Genomic DNA, 17,858 nt, shown 5'->3' on the forward strand with positions numbered 1-17,858 from the left:
AGGTTTTAAATTATTTACTTGTAATTTTTATTTTCATTAATTTAGAAAAAGTCTTGTATAAGACTCGGATATTGCAGTCAAAATATTACAAATAATCGCAACAAAACTATAGAAATTTCTATAGACCTTTATAACAGAACCATATTCTACCGAAGTGCATAGGCGATTCTTTAAGTCTGTTTTATACCATACGAGCATTGGTGTCTAACCCATTGATATACCTAACTTTAAGGGTAGCTCAGGAAAAAGAAGTCAGCAATTTGTTAGAAACTGGATATCGTTTTTCCTCTAGTATTGAATGAGAGGAGCAAAATCAAATCATATAAAAGGTCAGATATATTACTAATTGAGGAATTATTTTGTTGACAAAAGGATCATACAAGGGCCTAATAGATGTAGTTACGGTTAATTTTTCAAACGAAATGAACAAACAAAGTAAGATATTTAGGTACTCGGAAAACAGGCATGTAGCATCGTTTTTGAATAGGGGAGAGGCTACATGTAGCTTATTTAAACTCTTGACAAGCAGTTTTTGTCTCAAGGGGAGAGGTGTATTACCTTATTTTTTATTTTAATATCGTTTAGATTACCGTATAATTTTTCACTTGCACCCAAAAAAGTGGGGAGGTGGAGGAGCTAAATTTTCAATACGTATGCTAAAAATACATTAAAATCTTATACCCAATTTTTATAAACAAATGTAATTGTATAAAACAATTTTCGACTGCAACTAGCTTAAAAAATTATTGCTTGACCCCATCAAGTTAAAATTCAACTAAATTAGATGGTTGATTTTAGCAAGTATGTTCATAAGGTACATGTAATAAACTCGAAACGAGACGGCACATACAAAAAGTAGTGGGTGGTTAGGACAACCAATCAAAACTTGAACGGATATTTTCACAGTCTACTGATCAAAGAAACAACATCAAATTAAAGGAATTACAAGAATCCTGGAAATGTTCCTTTTGAGTAGACCCAACAGGACACATGTTGATTAACAACATGGAACCATGTCCTTTTCTGATGTCCGATTACATGCTAACGAACAAACGTCTATATTTAATGTCTGTTTTTTGTGTTTAAACATCATCGGGAATCTGTTATGAACGTGGCAATTTGTTTTGTATGGTATTTCAATGGTATTTGCAACACGAGTTTCGTGTTTATGCTGTAGGCTTACAAGGTAATTTGCACCAAGAAACTAAATTTTAATTAATTTGTTCTTGTTCAGTTTGTGAGCTATTTTCACCGTCCTTTGTTTCCAAGGGAATCATATATTTTATGCATGTTTTAGCGATGCTTTTTTTTCTCCATATGATTAAACATGAAAATTAGTTTGAAGTTGGATAAAAAATATTGTTATTTCTTCTACCAATGACTTTTGTCAAAATACTCAAATGCATATTCCTAAAACGTACACAGAACTAATACTGAGTACTTCTATCCAGCAGATAGCCAACGAAGATTCTTTTTATTCAATTTCATTCTTTTTATTCAATTTAATTAAACATTGGCTGAAAAATGATTACAGAAGCTTGAAGATCAGTCATATGTTGAGTATCATTTTGTCTTGAGACAGTGTGATCTTACTTTTTAATTTGGTCATATGGTTATATGTACATGTAACACTTCTCACAAAATGTAGAACTTGCAATCAGTTTGCTCATGTATCACCCAATTACATCTGATTTCTGCGATCAAGTGTAACTTCAAATTTAACAAATTGACACTACTGCCATAAATACATTTACCATGATGTTCTAAATAAACTTTTTTAAAAAGGAATTCCCACCTCCCTGGTGCAATATTAAGTACATGCTAAAATACGCTGATTCGACAAGCTATAATATGTTAACTTAAAGGTTGCTTACAATTCTTGTGCTGCTCTGAGCCCTGAAATCTGTTTTCTTTGCAGGAGACTCTCTTGTAACGATTCCCGACCATCTGCCTACAGATAAATATGGTATCAAGCGCGCTTAAAAAGCGAATGACTCCAAGTTCGCTGGCTTCTTGTAAAAGCCTTCCTTGTTCACGGCTTTGCATGGTTATGCGTTACCTAAATGGCAGATCTTTTGATATTCTCCCTGTATAGAGAAATTGTGTATGAAAATATAAGTTTATCATGGAAATTGAAAAAAATTGTCTTAGATATGCCCAAGTCAAGTAACTTAAGGTTTGCCTTTAAAATACTGATTTCTCATATTAAGCATTATTATCAAACGCAGATTCATGTGTGCGATTTATATGTATGAAGCTGATCAATTATGGAACTTTGTTAATATTGTCCTGATGACATAATTTACAATATATTGCTTCGCGGAGGTTGACAATGGTTTTCGAGGGGTGTCAATTTCAACAGTTACCCTCCCAAACAGGCACTATTTATTTTATTATACTGAATGTCTTAATTTTAAAGAAAATTGTACTGCTTTTATATATAAATGAAGTGAATTCTACGGCGAACAGTACGCGCATAATCTACGCGCATGTAACAATTCGTTGTGTTACCCGTTGCCAAGTGTGTTGCTAACGCTGAGGGTAATAGAACGGATTACCAACTGCGTCTAAACCAATCAGATTTCAGTATTTAACATGAAAGTAGAATAAAACATATTATCATAATCTAGGCCGACATATAATACGTTCTAATAGATAATTCATACATGTATGTCTGCAGAAGTCTTTGCGCTATACGATATTGATTCATCCGAAAATTTTAAAATTTGCTTCTATTTTTGTGTCTTAGAACAATAAATAGTCACATTGGTCACATTTACTTTTTCCTTGTTTTTAAATGTTATCTGTCTAGAGGGTCTATTTATAGTCAAATATCAGCTCAAAACCACAATCACAAGAGAATTTGTCATGCCCAACCAAACTAGTTTTTTTTTTTTTTTTTCTTGTATCTTAAAATAGTTATTTTTACTGGGAATTAAAAAAAAATGAAAATAAATTATATAACAACTAGAGTGTGTTGACTGTAGGGTTTTGACATGTTTGGTTTTTCTGAACTAATACCAATGTGGGTTTTTTACGCAAATGTACTAATTTATTTTACATACTTGACCGTTCATATAAGTGAAGTACCCACACCATTCAGCTCTGATGTCCCTTTAAACTGATACGTAATTTATTAATATCAATACATGAAAATAGAACAAGTAAATACAAATGTACAGAAGAGGTGATTTTAGGTGTGATATGTACGTTGGTTAATTTGTCCTTGACCGTCCTTGAAGAACACAATGTATGATGGAAGTAGAAAAAAAATGGAACCGATCACGTTGGTTTGCAAAGAGATTTGTCTGTTACATAAACACACACTAATTAAGGAAATAAGTACATTGTGTGTTAATGCCTGATTATGTAACATAGATTTCATAAATCCTTCATTAATTACCCAAAAATCCTTTAGAGACAGAAAATTATGCAAGATACTTCAAGAAATTATCGACAATTTATTTGTAGCTAGCAGAGTTTTTACCAATTGATTACAAAACCATCGTCTTAATTTTACATTGATTGCAACTTATTATGCCTGTTAAAGACGTGAATTAATCGCCGTTTTCTTTCATTTATTCATCTAGATAAATTGGACATAAGACACGTGGAGAAAAATAGGCCACCACATCTCTTCTGATCTTGTAGCCCTTTCAATGACTTGTTAGATTATCTCAATGTCATCCATATCGGAACACAAATATGGTTACTGTGGTAGGCTTTCAATAAAACTAGGTGAGAACATTGCATGGTCATTGAAATAAGTCTCATCAATATATTGTTGTTATACACTGTATGCTAAAATCCGAATAAGTTCCCAAAAATAAAGCTTGGTTCATTCACATAAGATGAGTCTGTATGAAGACTGGGTTTGTTCGTCTGTTTGTTTGTGGTATTTTTATATGTTCACATTCAGAAGAACCATTAAAACTATGTTGCTCTTGTGCATGTTGCGGCTCATATGGGTATAAAGAAAGCATGTTTTATATTCCTCCGACAAGACTTAGTAATGCATGCGTTTACTTGATTAAGAACAATGGTTGCAAGAAAACGGTGTGTTGACTGGCTGTTCCGTGATTTCAATGTGTTTTTGCACTGAAGAAAAATCTTTAGACTGCAGTTGACTGATTCTTTTTAAAAGAGCTTAGACCTGCATCAAATGCACGGCATCTGTCACTTATAACCAAGCATGCAATATTAATCATTCATAGTTCAACATATATACATTTACAAAGTTTATTTTTTGGTAAATATCAATCCATGTAGGAGAGAAAGTAAGGCAATAAAGTGCGAGATAAATGGGATATACATGTACATACAGTGTAGTAAAGTCTATTTTCAGCGATCGAGTTAATAACATGGACTTAAATAAGAAGGCATTGTTTTTACTTTAATTACGGTAATCACATATCTCTAATTAGTTGAAACAATAACCAACAGTAAGCTCCGGAGACCGATGCATGTCCATTTGTAGAGCTTTCACGGTCGAATGAGAGCGACTGTAAACCCGAGAGAAGGCCCATTATCCAATCTCCTGGTGCAGCATCATTAATAATGGCTGTCATTGGGCCCCCTATGGCCTCCTTATTTCTCGTCCATTAACTTTTTAACGAGTTTACACATTAAAAGTAATTAATCTGCGTAAGCGTGTTCCGCACGTTGCTTTTTGTTAATAACTGAAACTGACCTTTGCACATGCACACCCAATATTGAATTAAATTGTGTATAAACGCTCTCGCATCAAAGCAAAATTGTGCAATTAGGTGTCAACAAAGCACTATTTTTGGCTCCTGTTTATTATTTGTTTTGTTTTTTTATGAAAAAATACCCAAATGCAATTTTCCGGGTTTCCGTTTAGCTGTAGAGCTCGTTAAAACACATCGAATGTATTTAATTCACCGGATGCTAGAATTTTATACAAAAGTCGATTCCTGTCAGTTTAACTATTCTTTAGATATATATAGACTTCGATATATCTTCTATTGTGTAATTTAGGGTAAATCATTTATTTTAATTTAAAACTTACCTCAATCAATAGCAGTTACTTTATATGTATAAACATTGCTAGTTTTTTAAGGTGATTGTCTCAACCAGCGCTCGCTAGCGTATACGTTGGTTATTTTGCTGAATATCGTGTTCATAATGATAGGTAAAGTTTTACACGCATACTGGTGACAAAACCATCCAACGGTCTTGTATTGAGAATGAACAACAATCAATCAACCACCCCATTAGTTTTTTAATCACGAGAATCAGAATATAGTACATGTATGTCTTTTGTGTATGTAGTTTTCAACATACTCCAAATCATATTACATGTAATTACAATCATAATGCATTAAATTTATACAAATATATATATAATTAGACCTTGAAAAAGATATCAGCTGCTGTTTCTTTATTTGGATAGCTTTATCAAAGGTCTCGTCCTTGAGTGTGTACCCGCTTTGACAATGTGTCACTCTGACACGTGTTGAATACATTGACTGCGAAGGTTGGTTTAATGTATTTTTTTTTTTTGCCGTCAGAACAAACGTTTTGTGGGAAGAAGTTCCTTTGTTTCAAACCTCCCACAAATCATTTGAAATGTGTACGTATCAAAATACCATGGCCCGACTGTCATTATAAAACACGTCACATACCAACATGCATTCTAAGAAAACCAATACTTTTAATTATATACGGGAGAATGTGAATGGCTAGGTCCGTATGTCTTGTTAGCTATTTTGTTTCAGCACCGAAAATAGCCTCGTACATGTAAATGCCCAGGAACAGTGGTGATATTATATAAATAGTGCCTGTTTGGGAGGGTAACAGTTGAAATTGACACCCCGAGAAAAACATTGTCAACCGACGCGAAGCGGAGGTTGACAATGGTTTTCGAGGGGTGTCAATTTCAACTGTTATCCTCCCAAACAGGCACTATTTATTTTGTTATACTGAATGTCTTATGGACTGGACTGAGATTATTTTTAAACGCCATTTGAAGAGCCCTTTACAGACTTACTTTGACCCTATTAAAGATCTCTTTACAGACTTACTTCGGTCTCTCTCTCTCTCTCTCTCTCTCTCTCTCTCTCTCTCTCTCTCTCTCTCTCTCTCTTTATAAAATTCCCGTGTCCCTAACCAACACGTACATTCCAAGATTGAATTAATGAATCAACGATAAAAGAATTGTTTGTGAAATGCTTTGAAGCCGTGTCTTTGCAATGACATACATGTACGTACGTCATCACGATGCACCAAACTTCTAGGTCATTCACGAGTTCGACATAGTAATAATTGCGTGTATGATGTATGTTCTTGGGATGCATACTTCTTCATGTCGTTTGTGTCAAGGACGTGGCTAATACAAACGTTTTACTGTCAAGTTGTCTGCTCCATCAAAGATACGCTGATATCTGCTATTCAATGAATACTTATCAACCCGAGCACGACGAAAGGTTGACATGTTCTTAATGTCTGGAACATTTAATTATTTGGGGGGTTTTTGTGGCAAATATTTTTCTTGGCAAAATTTATGTTATCTTTATTTTTTGTTCTCTTAAATAAAAGTCAATTTCATTAAGAGATGAATAAATTTCAATCAAACTGTCGTTTGTTACCATTCATGCTAATATTATACTGAAGTCGACTTAATAAGAAAATTTCGATTAATATTCGTATCACAGCAAGAAATACACTATATGACTCGTTTTCTTTTTAGAAAGCGTATGATAGACATCTTCGGGATCCAAATATTTTTTTATGCTTTACAGAGAGTTCCTCTCTCTCTCTCTCTCTCTCTCTCTCTCTCTCTCTCTCTCTCTCTCTCTCTCTCTGACACTACACGCAAAAACACAAAAGTTCATTCCATTCATTCCTCATAAAGTGTTGAGGAAGAATTTTATTTTTATTTTCTAATTATGAAAACATTGTTCCCCACTATATTGTTATCTTGTAAAGTAGGAACAAATCAATTCTCCCACTTACGTGCTACTAATCTACAACGTCAAAAATAAGCAATTTTGTAAAATCTTGAATTTAATGTGTACAGATTTAAAACACATTAAAAAAGAAATGTTGTGTTCAAGGACTTGTTTCAAGGTTGATACACATAAAACAAGATGCCTGTATCATATCTACTGCAAAACTTGTTGGGTTTTTTTCAAAGTAAATCAAATATTTTCAATGATTATCTATAGGCATTGGGTCTCCTGTCACCAAGGACGAATATTTTATGAATTTAAGTTTTAAAAAAAAACATCATTTTTCCTAAAATATTTAATCTATGAGGATTAACACCAAAAAACTTGTGAAAAATATCAACCAGATATTTGATAATGTGTCGTATACTTTAAGGTACAGCGGAACGATAATAAGATAAACCGATTTGTCGGGGTTTTTTTAGGTGCAGTTGAACTGAAGATATCGGTCGATTGTGTAAAATAAATTGACAAAAAAATCGGTGCATATGTACAAAAAAATCTTAAGAAATCTTTCATACATTTTACCCAGTAGGTAAGTTTTAGAACAATATTGAATTCACTTATGAGACTTTACATAGTTACAAAATCAGCATTTGCAATTGGTTCGGAATTTCTTCACAGCACATCAGCACATCAGTATATGATTGTAGAGTTTATTTTCTATGAATTCTCGTACTACCCTGAAAACATTGTAAAATATTGATCACGTCGTACATGTAGTTTAAATGTAAAATTCGTTAAAAGTTCCAAGGCTGATTTTTCCGTCCGTGGTCAATTCTGCCTCGTTTGCAGTTCAAAATCGGTTAACATTTAAAAAAAAGGCTTTTGCGTTGTTGAGAAAAAACTATTTCTGAGGTTAATGACACAACTTAACTGAAAAAAATCCAAATAAAACGATAATCAATAATCGAATTATCAACTTTGCTACCGTGTTTTATCTATACAATATCTATATAATTATCCTCTCATAATAATTTGAGCTATAATAAAGAGGTTTGGAAGGTATTGAAATAATAAGGCAATAAAATAGAAAAATGTAATATAATCTGATCGAACAAAATCAGTTTTACAGCGAAAAGACGTTTTGTAAGAGTCGGTGTAAGTCTCCAATGCAGACATAACTGGAAAATCGCTCCCTTCATCTTCTGAAATAAAGCACATTTTACATAACGTGTGAAGAAAATGGGAATAAAGAGAACAAATCATTCCAATTGTTATCGTAAGAGAACATGCAACTTCTGCTCGTATATTATCTGCAGATATTGAAAGAAGATGAGCGGTTATATGGTGCAAATGCAAATTAATTAATTTTGTTTTAATTGTAAAATATGTAAGTTTTTCTTTTTACGCATAATGATACCAAAACTACTAAGATGAGCGATTAAATGGTGCAGATGCCAATTTGTTTTAATTGTAAAATACCGGTTTTACCCAAATGAACCACAATTATGCTATTTTACGAGTATAATGTGGGCCATCACACAAAGTTTTTGTAACTGTTGAGTGTACAAAAACATGGAGCACAGACCCAATGACACTGAAGTTAAAAAGAATGACACCAAAGATTTTGGTATGCATACACCAGTTTGGTTCAGAATTTCGTCATAATGATGGTAAGATAATATGTTAGTTAAATCTCTATTTTGAAAATCGTTCTCTCCTGGAAAAAAACCTTATTATATTGTAATTTCGATCAGTGATGTAGTCCAAATGTAAAACTCATCAAATAATGGGATCAGTTACAGCTAGTTTAATTTTCCAGCTAGTTAATTATGATTTTAATTGGCAATATCAGAATTTGATGATTCTGTGTCGTTCAGAAAAATATTTCAGCTAATGTATGTAACAGAAGCTTAACTGAGAAAAAAAGATTGTACGACAAAGATATTATCAATACGAGTGATAAATTTCAATATTGTTATGAGTTTGGAATGTTTTCTTTCGGTAATATGAATTATACTGATACTGGGCAAGGTTTCGAAAAAAAATGGAGAGGATGTGATAAAATAAAATTTTACTGCGACGAAACATTTTGTAAGATTTTGTATCATTCTCTAACCTAGACATATTTATATATCAGCCAGAAAAATCGCAGCGTTAACGCTCATATTGATCTTCTGAAGTATTCACATTTTGTTTAACGTGTTAAGAAACTGGAAGATAAAAGAGGACAAAGCATGCAGCTACAACTGCCTTATACCGGTATTTTATACCATGTTATAAATTTTTTAGGTGGGTTAAAAAAGACAAGAAAACTCGGGTTGAAAAACGTGGTTTTAGTTTTAAATTTTCAATACCAATCAGTTGCAAGTTTAAGAGACCATGATAACCCACAATCTAATTAAGAAAACATAGAGAAGCGAAATAAATGTATCTTATGTGTTTGTCATCGTTACAATACAAAACTGGAATGCTATCGAACTGTATTTTCTAGATGCTAAAGAATTCCTAATATGATTACATTGAAATTATTGAAAAAGCAATTTACGCAAATGTATCGTATGTCGCATACAATGAACAATTCTTTATTATCTAAGAGTTATAAAAAAAAGAAAAAACATGGGTTCTTTTTAAATAATGTAATGGGCAAGCTTTTAACATTTCAATTCCAATTTGTGAATATACTAATCAAAGGTCGCTCGAAAACCCGCGCTCCGACCTTGTGAGTGGGTGATAAACCTAACCGTACACTACTGTACAACACCAACAGTAGAACTTATTCATCAAGTTGACCATATACATCCTTTGGCATAGTTGAGTTACCTTTTGTTCTGAAAATTTTCATGTTGCAACTTGTTTCATAAAATTCATAGCTATACTCTCGGACAAAAAAATAGTTTTTTGGGTGTGTTTTTTTTTGCGATTCCGCCAATGACCCTGACTTACGTATTGATTATGTATATCACTGCAATGCTACCTTCATACTGGCATGGATCAGCAAGGAAAACACTTTATTGTTTAAATATTGTAATCAAACTCTATGGTTTGACGAAGCCGAAGAAACGACATGCAGGTTGCCTTCATGTACATTTTTGAATTGTTTTCTCCTATTAACGGGGTTTTTTTTTTGGCAATCAATAAACTCAACACCTTAATTGTTTGAATATTGTAATCAAACTCTATGGTTTGATGAATCTAAAAAAAACTAGTATGTAAAAAATTTACTGAAATGTAAAATTTTATTCTGTAACCCCTTTTCTCTGCACCTCCGTGGAACGTAACGCACAGTAGTTTGTTGTCTTCTTTGATCCACTACACTCCCCATCATACGTTCATTTAACCGCCAGGACCTGTTGCAGAACGTGTTACTCATAAAAATGATAAATCAGAAGAATATATACTCAGTGTGGAATCTTCTTATATATACCGACATTTTCTTGTGAAATTCCTTTATATAATTGATAAAAAAGTACACGTGGCCGGATCAAGAGCTAGATTTGTAACTGCCATTTGACACAGTCTTCTCTTGAGACTTGATTTACACTGTCGTGATAAAAGTAATCCGACATAGGTTCAGAAGACCCCTGCAATCTCATGCTAAAGGTCTTAAATCAGGAAATGGTTTTCAGAGTTTGACAAAATACCTCGATAATGGCACCAAACAGGGGCATTAATCAAGCCGAATCTCGTTTATATACCTACCCTAAACATGTGAAAGATAATCTACATCCTGTAGGTCTTTAATGCCCAGTGGACATTTTGCTTTTCAATTGCTCGTTACCCTTTTTGTACTTTTCTACGTATCTTAAAGCTCACACAGAGGAATCTCTTGGATACCAAAACCTTTCCGCTACTCAGTCATCTAAATTTACTATTAATGAAGGCATCGACCATTGATGTTCGAGGCTGTTGTGTCGTGGTATACATGTATTATGTTACAGGACGGGATGAATAGAACCTCGGTTATAAAACGCTTGTTTTCAAACCCTAGCCTTGATTCCATGTCTAACGTTTTATCAGTTCTGGCGACGTTTTTATGAAAGACGACTATACTAGTTCTCTTATTTGGCCTTTAGAAAATCTTCAATGAGAGTTGACGGCCTTCTATATTTTTATATGCAGCGAACGTTGCAAAAGATACACCAAGCGCTATCTCCAGAGGGAACTTTTTTTTTATTTTAATATTTTTTTTTACTTTATTGAATACTAATGTTCATAAGTTGATCTAAAAATTAACTAAAGGTTATCCATGTATCTCTTAAACACTACGAGATTTTTAATTAATTTTATAGTTTGTAAATTAAAACAAGGACATACCTTTTACGCTGTAATTAATAAATTAAAGACGGGTTCGTGGGGCTATTAATTATCTTCTTTGTGTCAGACATATTACATTTGTAAAGCAGATTTAACGCTTATTTTAATTATAAGTAAATAATACACACGCCGTCTGTCAGTTTTTCCCTCTATACGTATTTTTCATTTGACCAAAGAACATCACCAAACGTCAGCACTACAGGAACGGTTACAGAGGCATCCGTGAAAATATTCCTAACTTCGTACAACTCGGTTTTTAATTAGCCGTTTTAAAATTCAAGGAATATGTGGAATGCTTTCGTTATATCTAACCTGCAATAAAACCTGCATTCCATGCAATGACCTAGATTTTTTTGTATGGTTTATAAGTGTTATTTATGTTGAAGTTCTTGATAAAATAAAGGCTTAATAAAGCCTCATTGTATTTTGTATAGGACAGATTGTTGTTTTTATTATGAATTTTATCCATGTATTTTTTTTCATTAAAATTTCATTAGGCATGCACAACATGCAGAACGATCGAAACTTATTGAATGAAGTGGTGTTCGTCTTTTTAACTGATTCATGTATACGCATGCTCGACTTCACTTTAGGGTATTCTAGGAATACTTCTGACTATATATAAACTGTACCGAATCGCAACTTCTCGTACCTTTCTGGCAGAACAGGTTTTTCCCACTGTATTAACACAGGATGTAAGAATCTTACACAAAATAAATGGAATCGCTTCCTGTGATAGTATCGGCTATCCCGGCTAGACAGCCTTGTATTTCGTTTCTGTGGTATTTTTTTAGGGTATATCATTGACTTTATTAAGGCTAGTCCACATCCTAACTGATCGTAAACTGTGTTGTATTTGCATCAAGTTTTGTATTAAAAAAAAAAAAAAAAAAAAAAAAAAAAAGGGGGGGGGGGGGGTTCTGGACGCCTATGTAATAAAATCGAGCTATTTTTCCGAGGCTGTCGAAAAGGCCCGGGAGGTTGCCATCGAAACTGTACAATGTCACTATAGTTTATCATCTATTTATAGTCTGAAGTTTTGTGTTTTGTTGTCTAACCTGTACATAAATGCCAAAACATAACAGTGGCTTTGGTCTTATATAATGGCAAGTTATTCTTAAAATTATATTAAATAGCTTTATCTTTTCTAAACTACCCTCCTCAATCTTATGCCAATGCTGATGTGAAACTGAACCTAGATTCACCATTCTATCCCTGCATCCCAACACAATTTCACTGTGACTTCTTATTAAATGAATAATCAATTTAGAAAATTAAACCACAGTTTAGAAATCTTCTTCTGTGTGTCATGATGGCTACAGCGCTAGCTCACCTATCTTTTTAAAAGGTAAGCTTGTTTGAAAATTAATGACATAAGTAAATACAACAAGAATTCTGCAACTATAACTATTTATATTGGCGTTAACAAGACCGAAACTATTGGTACGACTGTTTACTTACCGTTCAGCCAGTCCCAACCATTGTACAATGGTTTTAAACAGGATCGGTTTAGCGTAATTGAGCAGCACATTGACATATATGCACAGATTGAGTGCAGAAAAGTCTCGAGCCGACAATGTTAACATTAAGGTACAGCTGATACAAGGTGGCTCTTTACACCATTAGCCTGCAAAAAATATCTTAAGGAGAAACTACAAACTACTGCAAAACACGCATAGCAAATCCTGGGGTACTATTTTAGTCATTTGTAAGTACTGTTTATTGGTACTGGGCTTAAGCACTATATAACGGTGGTCATAAGTCGGTACGAAACCTCATCGAAACGAGGTTCTGGTAGTGACAAAAAAGACAACACTGGGGATAATGCGTACGTTAAATCTTTATAGTTTAATCAGTTTAACACCTGCATGTCAGTATGCTAATTTTATTTGCATGTTAATTACAAAACTTATGACGAAACTTAGTTGTTTTGAATGGTCATATATCCAATGTATGGAAATTCGGTTTTACGCAAAATAAAAGTCCCGGCCGCTGGTTGTTTTTGAAGTTTTCGCTTGATAGGACTCGCCACCCACACATACTATTGAGTCATGAAAAACATTCATAATAACTGATTGTCCCTAATATACTTTAATTCAGTTTCACAAAACAATATGATCGATAAAGGACTTGGTTTAATCAAAATTACAGAACATTTAATTACATGCATAGTGACGTTTCCTTTTTTTCTTCGCACTTTTGCTGCATCATTAAAAATATTGCGTCAAAACCTTTCACCTTATGAAAATTATCATTCATAGCAATAAAACATCAAGATAAGATAACATATTTAACTTGAGCCATGTTATATATCATTCTATTCAAATGGGGGTAGTAAATTCAGACCATGCATTTTAACCATTTTTATCGGTTTCTTCAAAACACGTGTCTCGATAAAACGTGAGTAGATTATCCATAAAACCTCATAGTTCATTTAATTTTAATTAAGCTCAAGCATTTTGATGTCCTTTGTTTAAAAAAATGGTAATTTCCCATTATCAACAATATATACATCGTACCTTGCCAAGATTTCCATTCTTTTCCGTCTGTTTTAAGGTCACGCTAAGCGTAAGGGGGAGAGGGATGACCTAGAACGAATAAACTTGACATATTATTTAGGACGTTGACCGTGGTACATGTATAGGCAATCTGATCGGTTTGACTGTTTTCTTGAGTTGACACTAGCATGCATCGATGAAAACACCTATGTCAGCTTTTTAAGGGGCTTTTCCTTATTGAAAGAGATAAGCTCGATTTAGTGGGTCTTTTTGAAACATAGTAACATACATTAGCTTGAACTCGAATAAGATAAATATCATGTTATTCATATATAGAAATCACTGGACACCAAAAGTAGGACAGGCTTCGTTATTTCTATGTACACAATTTTTTTTTGGTACTTTACTATCTGTCTATCAATTTTTGAAGCCAATCGATTCATCACTATATATTCCTACCTTTTTGATTAGACAAAAATAATTTTCTTTCAAAACTTGTCATATTTCATAATCGTTTGTTGGTAAAAATATTGCATAAATGCATAATCATATTTGGTAACGAATGCAGATGAGATTTTTTTTGTATACCTTAGCATTACGCCAAAAACATTTTTGTTTTTTTACGTATAGCCTACTGTGTAAATAACCTTTGCAAAAGAATACCAAAACCCTGAGTAAATATTTTGATATAGGAATTGACAGAAAACATGTAGTCCAACTATCTGATTTTAAGAGCAAGCGTCAATCGGAAGAAATTGAAAGCGCTGTTGTTGTTACTTAGCTTCTCAAACCTTTCAACGAGAATTCAAAATTTGCGTCATTTGTGAAGTTAAGTAAATATTTTCGCAGATCAAATAAATGTAAAGTTCAGCTAGAGGATATTCAACACCATAGGCTCTGCAGAGTTTTGATTAAAAGCTATTGATTTCAAGAGAGAATCGAATGATTGATTATTTTAAAATTCACTTTAAAACTTATAACCAAAGGGTTTTTTAAAATTATTTTGATTGTTTTGGTTGTATGCACTCAATTAATTCATTACTCTAACAAACGCCGTTTACAAGTATTACGATCTTCTCCCTTTTCATGCCTTTACTTGTATTTAAAAAAATCTTTATGAAAAAATAATGCATTGTTTCATTACAACAATAATAACCTGACATTGAGAGTTTTTAATTCAATGCTGAGTTTCAATGATAAGTTACGGACATGTGATCCTTTTAGGGTCTCTGGCTATGACGTCATCGATTTTCAAAAATGAATACTATACAAATAACAATTAACACTGTTTTTAATTCATTTTCATGTAATCTCTTCATGATAAGTTCAAATAACGTCATTACTGGTATCAAACAATTAAAATTACTCAAAAATGAGCCATCAGCAAAGTTGACATAAAAGTAAAACCAATATACATAGTGCCAGTTAAATTGATCAGTATTATTATTCCTAATGAACTGACGTCATGTTTTGTTTTTCAGTCATTCATATTTTGTTTTTCGATTTCACTAAAAATGCAATTTGCTATCAAAGAAGCAAAAAATGAGACCATAATTACTTGCAAAGAGTAAAGTGTTAATAGATGTGTCCATGGTCTTTCTTATTATTTATAAAAATGAAAAGCCAGCACAAATTCCAGTTTTATGGATATAATCATTCGCAGCGGATTTGGAGCTACGTCAACATTTTAAAACATTGTACGGTTTAATTGAACTCCAATGCACTTTTTTTTGTCCATTAAATGTAGAATTATGGAAGCGCATGAACCATTAAATCAAATGTTAATCAGGAATACAAATCCGTCTTTATGGCTTGTCGTGATGGCCTTCATATACAGCATCGTGTCTTTGACGTATTGGTACTACTAAAACCCCGAAAAGCCGTCACTAATTCCACTGAAATGACCTTACAGATCTTTTAATAGCCTTGCAGCTTTTTCACCACCTACGCTGTGTAAGTTATACACACGATTTCAAATTGTTTTCATTAATTATACCTCTGATATACTGTTGTTTTTACATGTAGGACACGTAATACCCCGTAATTCACGAACTGAACCCGCACACGTGCAAAGATGACGAAAATGAGAAATGACAAGAGTTATATATGATAATTGTTTGCATGTATGCGATAAGAAATTTTTGCATACATATTATCACCAAGGTTATAAAGTACATGACTATGTTGATAATTTATCAACAATAACAATAAAATCAAAACTTGTTTAAATGTTGGTGCATTTTGAATGCAAAATTTACATGTATATTATCTTCATTTCGCATTGAAAAATTTAAAATAAATTTCATATTGTATATTTGGTCTTCTTTAGATATACCACAACTGCAAATTATTTATTGGCCATTTAAAACAAATTGTTTTGGATTTTTTTTAGCAAAACCTTGAAAACTATCTATATATTTACACGTTTTAACTTTACTAAATTTCATTTGGTAACCTTCGTTTCGGGATTTTAAGGACCATTGGTTATGAAGACGTTTAATTGTGTTCATGTGCGTTCGGCGTTCATGGCCAATATAGTAATGTGTCTTTGTTCCATCAGCTCCCAGTTTCAAACCGTTTCCTCGACTTGCCAAAGTCTCTTACTTAATTGTTTTGCTGCTCTTTTATGAACCTTTTTGATGATGGCAAATATTTATATGTTATTTTTTTCATTTTGGGGGGAATTTAAAAAATGACTTTGGCAAATCTGGTTTTATCCGTTTGATCGCCACTTTTGTAAAGCGTCGATCGTTGACGAACGAACCTAATCACAATTTCTTGGGTCTTTCTTGCAGAGCTTGGAGACGTTTTCCCGCTGGTGGAGAAGACCTGAAAAGTCGGAGTCAGCTGCCTTATTTCATATACTGATCTACACCTTCTGTGGCTGATGGTCCGTTCCAAAGTTCTTGATTTCCGATCAAAAAGCTAAAACTCACTGGATCACGATTAGAAGATATCTGACTTATATATCCCCTCAAGCATGTGAAATATGTAGCAAAGACTTTACCAAAAATAAACTGGCGACTTAAAAATCCTCATTATTTGAAGTTATTACCTTGAATTTATCAAGTACAGTAATGGAGTCTTCCTTTGAATGCATCAAAATTGCAGCATCAATGAATGACTTAGAATGCATCAAAAATGGCAAGAAAGTTACAATTGAAATAAAAACTAAGAACAAGGTAATTGGTTTGTTAAGCTTTGATCGCAGCACCACCTAGCATTGCGATGGCAAGAATACTAACTGCCATAAGTACGTCATACATCACGTGACCTGATAACATTTTATAAAGTTGTCTATAGCAAAAGTCAAATTTCCAATCATCTCTTTATATTATTATATTTCTTTGACCTGTTAAACACTGTCTAACTAGAGTCCTTTACAGACAATCGTTACTTTGTTTTAATACGGTTACAAGCAGTGCAGGGTAAAAAAAAAAATAGGCATGACAAGAGACCTCATGTTTAATTAATATTCACCATAACGGTAAGAAAATGTATATACTATGTAAATCATAATTATGCATATTCAAATTTTTCGACGTTCTAGGTCACCTTGTAATGCTTTTAAGTAAACACTTTACTCTTTGAAATATTACAGCATTTAAAATGTAATAAACATCCATTTTTTCTTGAGGCAGATTCCTTGTATGGAAGTATGACGTTCGTATAGGGCAACCTTTTCTGTGAAAAAATGTAAATGCTTTCTGGAGATATTATATTCTCGTGTTGTTACAATGAAACGCAATCAAGAATACTTCATTGAGTGAAAGAAATAGGCCTACCACAAAAAGCATTATTTGAAAGAGCTAAGTACGGGGTGTCACAAAGTTAATAATATGCAATATTAATCATACATACAGTATTGTGCTAAATCTGAGTGTCCTATTACAACATCTTGTTTCAGTAATGTTATATTTAATTTTGCAATATATATTGAATCACCATATGAAGTGAATCACATGTTTTAAAAGAAGTTGAAAAAAAGATTGCATAGGGATATTTCAAATCCAAATCCAAGTCCAATCACTGTAACCCATATGAAAGATGAAGATTCTTTTTATCCATTTTGATTTTCGGGCTGCTAAAATAACAACTGAACGATGATTATGAACTTCTGTTGAAGTATTTT

The 17,858-nt window shown here is 33.0% G+C and overlaps 1 long non-coding RNA gene across 1 annotated transcript; it reads left to right on the forward strand.

Moving 5' to 3' along the window:
- Positions 1–8,479: 8,479 nt before the first annotated feature.
- Positions 8,480–16,725, forward strand: LOC136275297 (uncharacterized). The gene is made up of 2 exons (XR_010713852.1): positions 8,480–8,584; positions 16,522–16,725. It is a non-coding gene; the product is annotated as an uncharacterized lncRNA (long non-coding RNA).
- The last annotated feature ends 1,133 nt before the right edge of the window (positions 16,726–17,858 follow it).

This window comes from Magallana gigas, chromosome 5 (assembly GCF_963853765.1).
Source record: "Magallana gigas chromosome 5, xbMagGiga1.1, whole genome shotgun sequence".
In the NCBI taxonomy this organism is placed as follows: Eukaryota; Metazoa; Mollusca; class Bivalvia; order Ostreida; family Ostreidae; genus Magallana; species Magallana gigas.